The following is an 8,611-nucleotide window of genomic DNA, read 5'->3' as shown; positions in this document are numbered from 1 at the left end:
CTGAATAGTGCACGGTACATCCAAACCGTCATTGAACCCATCGTTCTACCATTCCTAGACCGGCAAGGGAACTTGCTGTTCCAACAGGACAATGCACGTCCGCATGTATCCCGTGCCACCCAACGTGCTCTAGAAGGTGTAAGTCAACTACCCTGGCCAGCAAGATCTCCGGATCTGTCCCCCATTGAGCATGTTTGGGACTGGATGTAGCGTCGTCTCACGCGGTCTGCACGTCCAGCACGAACGCTGGTCCAACTGAAGCGCCAAGTGGAAATGGCATGGCAAGCCGTTCCACAGGACTACATCTAGCATCTCTACGATCGTCTCCATGGGAGAATAGCAGCCTGCATTGCTGCGAAAGGTGGATGTACACTGTACTAGTGCCGACATTGTGCATGCTCTGTTGCCTGTGTCTATGTGCCTGTGGTTCTGTCAGCGTGATCATGTGATGTATCTGACCCCAGGAATGTGTCAATAAAGTTTCCCCTTCCTGGGACAATGAATTCACGGTGTTCTTATTTCAATTTCCAGGAGTGTATGTGCAATATGGGTCCTGCGGTGTCTAACGGAGGACAACAAATCGCACAGAAAAAACATTTGTCTTGCTTTGTTGCTGCGCTTCGATGCTAAGGGGGAGGGCTTCTTGCCCCGATTGTGACAGGTGATGAAACCTGGATTCACCATTTTGAGCCCGAAACAAAACGACAGTCGATGGAATGGTGCCATTCTCACTCCCCACAGAAGAAAAAATTCAAAGCAATTGCTTCCACCCGTAATGTCATGATCACCATTCTCTAGGACTCTGAAGGTGTGATTCTCATTGATGTAATGCCAAAGATGTGGTACCATTAATTCAGAAACATATGTCAACACATTAACAATACTCAAGACCCGCTTCCGGCGACTTCGGCGATACAGCAACCTAGGAGATGTTTTGCTGCAACACGATAACGCTCGGCTCCACGCAAGTCTGAGGACTGCTGAACACATCGAAAACACGGTTGGACAGTGCTACCCCATCCACCCTGTAGCCCTGACCTAACCCCCTCTGACTTCCACTTGTTTGGACCGTTGAAGGATGCCATTCGTGGAAGACATTTTGAGGACCATGAGTAGGTGATTCACACAGTGAAACACTGGCTCCGCCGCCGGAGCAAGGATTGGTACCGGAGGGCAAACACGCCCTTGTTTCGCGCTGGAGGAAGGCCATAGAATGGGAGGGAGATTACGTGGAAAAGTAGGGTGTGTACATAAAACACCATTCATTCGTGTGTGTAATTCTCATTATGTTCAATAAAGAATTGTTGAAGAAAAAAATGCAGTTCATTACTTTCTGGGCTATCCTTGTATTTACTGAATAAGCCTTGTTTACAGTGAAAGATCAGTATCAGGATCATGCAAACACACGTGGAGAAGCTACAGTTATAGTGAGCTGCATTCAAATCCAGTATGGCAAAACAAGTCAGTTCACACAGGGAATGTTGCTTTGAACATAACACTGCTTTATTAGCTATTGCGGAGGTATACCTCTGACTTGCTCTGGGCATGGAAATCTCGTAATTAGTACGTTATAAAGAGGACTACATTTCAAAATATTACTTCTAACCATGGTACAATTGGCATTTTTTGTATTAACTAATCATTACCAGAGATGGGGGAAGCAATAAGAGGCTGAAAAAATCCCAGGACCGTCAGGGCATTAAATTCTGGAGCTTCGGATTTGTAGCTGACACCAACGATGTCTCCACATGCCCTCTCAATCTTTCTTTATCCAAGAAACCTTCTTTATCTACATTTCTCCAATATATTACACTGAAATGCAGCTGGGAATTGAAAAAAAGTCCACTTCAAGAAAATGAAGTGAACATTTCCTTCATGAAGTGACTGAATATATTATTAGCTTGATACAGCTAAAATATTTTTGCGTATAAACAACGTCTTCCTTGACTGTGTTGCCCCAGTACATACTGTAGATACTAAAAAGTGTGGTTCCATCACCAAAGTTTTTGTTGGACGTGTGAAATTAATAAAGAAAAATTCGTCTCAAGTAAATGGCGAACTGAAGTTGAAAATTCTTCTTCTTAAAAAGAAACTGATGAGACCTTCCCAAAAATCGTTGAAAAGCAACCAAAATTAGCAAATGTATTGAAATTTTGCAGAGGATAGTACCGATTTTTTAAAAAAAACATGGAAGCACTTCTTCTATTTTAAATTGGATATCTTCTTGAACTGTAGTTGTTCCATTGATGTTTAAAGTAAATTCTTGTACAGTATGGTAATTGGAGGTGAACACATAGTAAATAAAATGTCCAATTACCCAGGCATAACTATTTTGTTTTTAGCTAGGAAACACGAAGACTTTGACATTTTTCATGGGTATGAGAAGTGGTTATGCTTAGCATTGCGTGTTTCATTCAGGACAGGTTCCACATCCAACCTTGACACTTACGTGCAACGATGTACGTGCGTTAGAGGGGGCAGGGGGATCGATCACTTCACAATCATCGCAGTAACGTGTACAGCCTGGTTTAATTTTATGCAGTTGTTTCACTGAAAGAATGGTTGTCATATAAGCAGCAGGTTTCCCTGCTCGCTCGCACCGGGAAATAGAAACAGAGGCGGCTCCGCAGCCAATTTTATTACACGACGCGGCCGGCCGCGGGTGCAACTGAACCCATGTGGACGGGTGGAAAGAAATGTGTCAGGCTTCATATTACGTATTTATATGTACCGTGTATTATGCATTTCTTGTACGTGAATGTGAATCTGCACATGAACTTTCCTAATCCTCCTCACACCTTTCCGTAAAGCGTGGCCAAATCTTTGTTGGGAAGTAGTTCTGTAGTGTAGTAGTGCCAACCTTACTCCTGGGTAGGGGATCAGAGAGACAGCACAGGCAGGTAAAAGTCAAAGACTTTCCAGTGTCAGAAGATTTTGGGTGGAGAGGTTGGTCACGGCCAAGTGGTTCGACCACCCCCTCCACCGGGGACCAGGAAGACCTCCGGGTGCCCGCCATATTCGGGGGTGTTGCAAAAGACGGGTAAGTGAGCAGACGTGCCCTCAGTGCGTCTGTCTCAATGTTCACGCATGGAAGAGAGGTATTTGAATATTTGTACTAATTCTTTTATTTCCAGCTTCGGATTGTGTAAGGAAATGTATGATCTCGTTAATTTAGGAAATTTGACCCCCTGTGTTAATGTATCCGGTCCCCAGTTTGCCTATTATCCTCCTCACGTAGTGGATGTCCTATATAAAATATTGGGAGGCTTTGGTGGTATACATTTGGCCAACGCAATTCCGTCTTGCCCGTAGAAAAGTGCGTGCACATTGTTATATAATATACACGAGCTATAAGTTGTAAAATTGTAATATCTGTAAACTGGAACAATTGCTGCAATCGCTGTAAAATCGAGTGATAATATTTAAAATAAATACGTAATCAATTGTCATCAATATTTAACATACCTTAAAAGTCACAAAGAAGTCAAGTTAAAGGAATTCATTTAAAATAAAAGATATAGAATGCAGGGACCCACACATCAGCGTGTGAGCCCTCCAGCCCCTTGCCTAGTATCGTACAGAAAGGGCACGCTCTCTAGGTAGCGCTCTCAAGTTCCCCTCCCCAGTTATCCGTTGCGCAATTTTGATTCAGGGCTTGACAACATCAACTTTCATCCGGCGTCCCTAGGCAAGGAGGTTAGACAATAAACTTTCAATAGACTATTTTATACTTAGTATTGTACCAGTTGTTACCCGCAGCTGCGCTTGGGTGGCAGTAGTTTTGTTACGATGCGCGATGGTGAGTAAGCAAGCTGTTGTAGGGGTAATAAAGTTTGCTGCCCTCACGTGGCTGCCTGTGTGGGTAAGTGTAGATGTGCGTCCTCTCTCCCCTTCCCTCCCCCCCTCCCCCCTCAACTGCCAAGAAACACGATGTGGCAGCATGAACAGCTTCACTGGCGTGCGGTGTGTGAGGAGAAGAGTCGCTAGGAGCGCACATTTATGCATCGTGCTGCTGAAGTAGCTATACATTACACAATGTGTATATTATGCAACAAATTTTAAACTCTTTTAATATGGTTATGTTCACTGATGTAAAAAACAGGATGTTCTTTTCCAACTTCGAGAAGGTATTTCTCTTTTTAACTTTCTACAGTAGCGTGTTTTCTTCTTCAGGGTTCAACCTATCTCCATACTGAATTTCATTGAAATCAGTTCAGCGGTTTAGTCGTGAACGCGCAACAGACCAAGTTACTTTCGCATTTATAATGTTACTATCAATTGATTTCAGACGCTTTTTTAATACTGTTCTACCAAACGATGAAATGGTCACCCGATCACCTAATCCCACTTGCAGATTGCCTATCCAACAGAATTTAAAAATTTAGAATACTCTCATAATCTGCTCACTAGCAGGTATAAACTTACACAACAAGACAAGTATTAATGTTATAAAAATTACTCGACTTTTTTTGTATGCACCCGGTATTTGAGAATGAGAGCACTTTGCAACTTGAAACGAGCGAGGTGGCGTAGAGGTTAGCACACTGGACTCGCATTCGGGAGGACGACGGTTCAATCCCGCGTCCGACCATCCTGATTTAGGTTTTCCGTGATTTCCCTAAATCGCTCCAGGCAAATGCCGGGATGGTTCCTTTGAAAGGTCACGGCCGACTTCCTTCCCCGTCCTTCCCTAATCCGATGAGACTGATGACCTCGCGGTCTGGTCTCCTTACCCAAAAACTACCCAACCCAAATTAACAACTTGAAAAATACAGTAAACATAATTTCTAGCCCTTACAGAACCTTTTATTGCTTACATCCCCACAAAACAATAAAAGAAAAACAGTTTATCGCTCACTAAAAATTCGTTATTTATGCGGTACAACTTAAGAATGTAGCATGACGTTTTACTTTCCTGTTCCTTTACTGCTACCTCCTTTCGCTATCAGTTCTGCAGACAGTTGGATTCTATCACTAAGCGGGGAAAAGTGGTAACTGGTACTACACTAGCGACCCGCCTCTACCCTTTGCACGGCTAGCTTTAGACGCCTACGGCTAGGCGACTTGCTTCGCGTGGCGGTAACAAAAAACGCAAACATTTCTCGTGAGTACCTCGATGGTAATGGACATCTCTTGAAGAAATGAGACGATAATCGCACCCTCCCTACCCCCGCCCCCCCCCCTCCCCCGCCACTCCTCAACCCCCATCCCTCGCAGAGCGGACGACTGGGACTGTTCAAATGGTTCAAATGGCTCTGAGCACTATGGGACTTAACATCTGTGTTCATCAGTCCCCTAGAACTTAGAACTACTTAAACCTAACTAACCTAAGGACATCACAAACATCCATGCCCGAGGCAGGATTCGAACCTGCGACCGTAGCGGTCACGCGGTTCCAGACTGAAGCGCCTAGAACTGCACGGCCACGCCGGCCGGCTGGGACTGTTCAAAGTTTGGGCGCTTCCGACGGCCTTCTACATCAACATCGTGCTTAAGATGCGGACCCACGATTTCAGCGACCTCCTTATTGGTGAACTGGCGCCTCCGTCCTACCTGCCTCCTATTGCATTCGCCCACATTCTTCCTCGAATACAGACATATGCGCACGAATTTTCTCTATATAACACATGCAAAATACTAACACGAATTCTTTACAGACGGATGGAAAAACTGGTAGAAGCCGACCTCGGCGAAGATCAGTTTGGAGTCCGTAGAAATGTTGCAACACGTGACGCAATACTGACCCTACGACTTATCTTAGAAAATAGATTAAAGAAAGGCAAACCTACGTTTCTATCATTTGTAGACTTAGATAAAGCTTTTGCCAATGTTGACTGGAATACTCTCTTTCAAATTCTAAATGTGGCTGGGGTAAAAAATAGGGAGCGAAAGGCTATTTACAATCTGTACAGAAACCAGATGACAGAAATAAGAGTCGAGGGGCATGAAAGCAGCGGTTAGGAAGGGAGCGAGACAGCCTCTCCCCGATGTTATTCAATCTGTATATTGAACAAGCAGTAAAGGAAACAAAAGAACAATTCGGAGTATCTATCAATATCCATGGAGAAGAAATAAGAACTTTGAGGTTCGCCGATGACATTGTAATTCTGTCACAGACAGCAAAGGTCTTGGAAGAACAGTTGAACGGAATGGACAGTGTCTTGAAAGGAGGATATAAGATGAACATTAACAAAAGCAAAACGAGGATAATGGAATCTATTCGAATTAAGTCGGGTGATGTTGAGGGAATTAGATTAGAAAATGTGGCACTTAAAGTAGTAAAGGAGTTTCACTATTTGGGGAGCAAAATAACTGATGATGGTCGAAGTAGAGAGGATATAAAATGTAGACTGGCAATGGCAAGGAAAGCGTTTGTGAAGAAGAGAAATTTTTAACATCGACTATAGATATAAGTGTCACGAAGTCGTTCCTGAAAGCATCTGTACGGAGTGTAGCCATGTATGGAAGTGAAACATGGACAATAAATAGTTTGGACAAGAACAGAATTGAAGCTGTCTAAATGTAGTGTTACAGAAGAATGCTGAAGATTAGATGGGTAGATCACATAACTAATGAGGAGGTATTGAGTAGAATTGGGGAGAAGAGGAGTTTGTGGCACAACTTGACAAGAAGAAGGGACCGGTTGGTAGGACATTTTCTGAGGCATCAAGGGTTCACAAATTTAGCATTGGAGGGCAGCGTGGAGGTTAAAATTCGTAGAGGGAGACCAGGAGATGAATACACTAAGCAGATTCAGAAAGATGTAGGTTGCAGTAAGTAGTGGGAGATGAAGAAGCTTGCACACGATAGAGTAGCATGGAGAGCTGCATCAAACCAGTTTCGGGACTGAAGACCACAACAACAACAACAACATAAGGGCACGTGCAAAGCGTGAGGTATACGGCCTGTTGATGACGAATCACACACGGAATGTGGTTAAGAGAAGCCACCCGGCATGGCCTGCAGTGTGGTTAGCGATTCATCTAACGTATTTCGCGACGGAGGTCCGTGCCACCTGGTATCTCGCGGTTAACGAAAAGTTTCCGACAAGACGTAGACCGCACGACACCTCCGCACCAAGCTCCCCAACGAGCGTGAGGTGTCGTGCGGCCGACACGGATGAACATCACCGTGAATGTGGACCTTCCTCGGATGTGCGCCTTCTAGTTCGCAAGATACTTGCTATGTCGTAGTGTCGCCCTACACGATCGAGCCTTGAATGATCCTCCACCCGGTTGAGACCTACATGCCATGAACTGGATCAGAGGACGTCCCTTGTACTACGTTTTTCGGACGGTCTCAACGATCGGCTACACTTTTAAACTTTCCTACACGAACGACACAATGAACTGGTTTACCCTTCACCGCATCGTCAGAATTTTTCTAATTATTTAAGCAGTGAATTGAAGGATCCTCCCTGTAGCTGGACTGTACCGGGTAAGGGAAGTTGATTCTGGTTGAGACTGATTAGCATCTAGCAACGAACCATTGAACAAGACTGAATTCCGCAAAGACGCACCCACATCCCCACTGTGGAGAGTTGGGATCAGTTTGCGTTTATTTTCTGATTTTCGAATGGTCGTCGCTCTTATGTTGTACTACCGAAAGGGTATCCTCTGATTGCACGTATTCTCTATTGTGCTGTTTTCTAACAAAATACAACGATGTCACGCAGATTTCTGTTGTATTGTCATTATATTATGTTCACTGTTGTTGGGGTCGGGGGCCATATGGGTCCACTGGCCTTAAAAAAATGGTTAGCGTCGAAAAAAAATGCTTGTTAAGGCAATAGCCCATGAGAAGCAGTGAATCCGGGTTCGAGTCCCAGTCGGGTACAAATTTCTTACTTCTGCCTTTGCAATACCACAATGCCCTGTGTGGTTAGCCGCTGCGATTTCCCACCCATCCTTTTCCTACATTTCACGTTTACAAATTTGGTAATCACTTCAGCATAGGGCCGACAGCATTCACTTGTACCCCTCTTTTCTTACAGGTACCCTTGTTGTGGTGTCACCGCCAGACGCCACACTTGCTAGGTGGTAGCTTTAAATCGGCCGCGGTCCATTAGTACATGTCGGACCCGCGTGTCGCCACTGTCAGTGATCGCAGACCGAGCGCCACCACACGGCAGGTCTCGAGAGACTTACTAGCACTCGCCCCAGTTGTACGGACGACTTAGCTAGCGATGCAACACTGACGAAGCCTCGTTTATTTGCAGAGAAGATAGTTAGAATAGCCTTCAGCTAAGTCAATGGCTACGACCTAGCAAGGCGCCATAGCAATTGATAGTTATCGTATGAAGCATGTCTCATCAAGAACGATGTATACAAATGATGGAATAAAGTTAAGTATTCCAGCAGCTACGTACTTTTCTTTATAGCATTCATTACGTATCGTATCCTGTTTCACACCGCACGCCATCCTGCGTGAGCCTTCTCTAGTAATATAACACTTGTCAAGGTAATAACGTATAATTTAATTTGTTGGGTAATAACGTGTGCCAATAACAATCAAGGATACACAAAAGTCAACACAGTCCATTAAATTTCGGGCATGCAGCCGCGCAAATAAAATTGCTTCTACTGATATTTCGGCCGCAAGTCTTGCGACT

This window comes from Schistocerca serialis, chromosome 6 (genome assembly GCF_023864345.2).
Source record: "Schistocerca serialis cubense isolate TAMUIC-IGC-003099 chromosome 6, iqSchSeri2.2, whole genome shotgun sequence".
NCBI lineage: Eukaryota > Metazoa > Arthropoda > Insecta > Orthoptera > Acrididae > Schistocerca > Schistocerca serialis.
The sequence above is the reverse complement of the archived record's forward strand: the minus strand, read 5'-3'. Positions refer to the sequence as shown.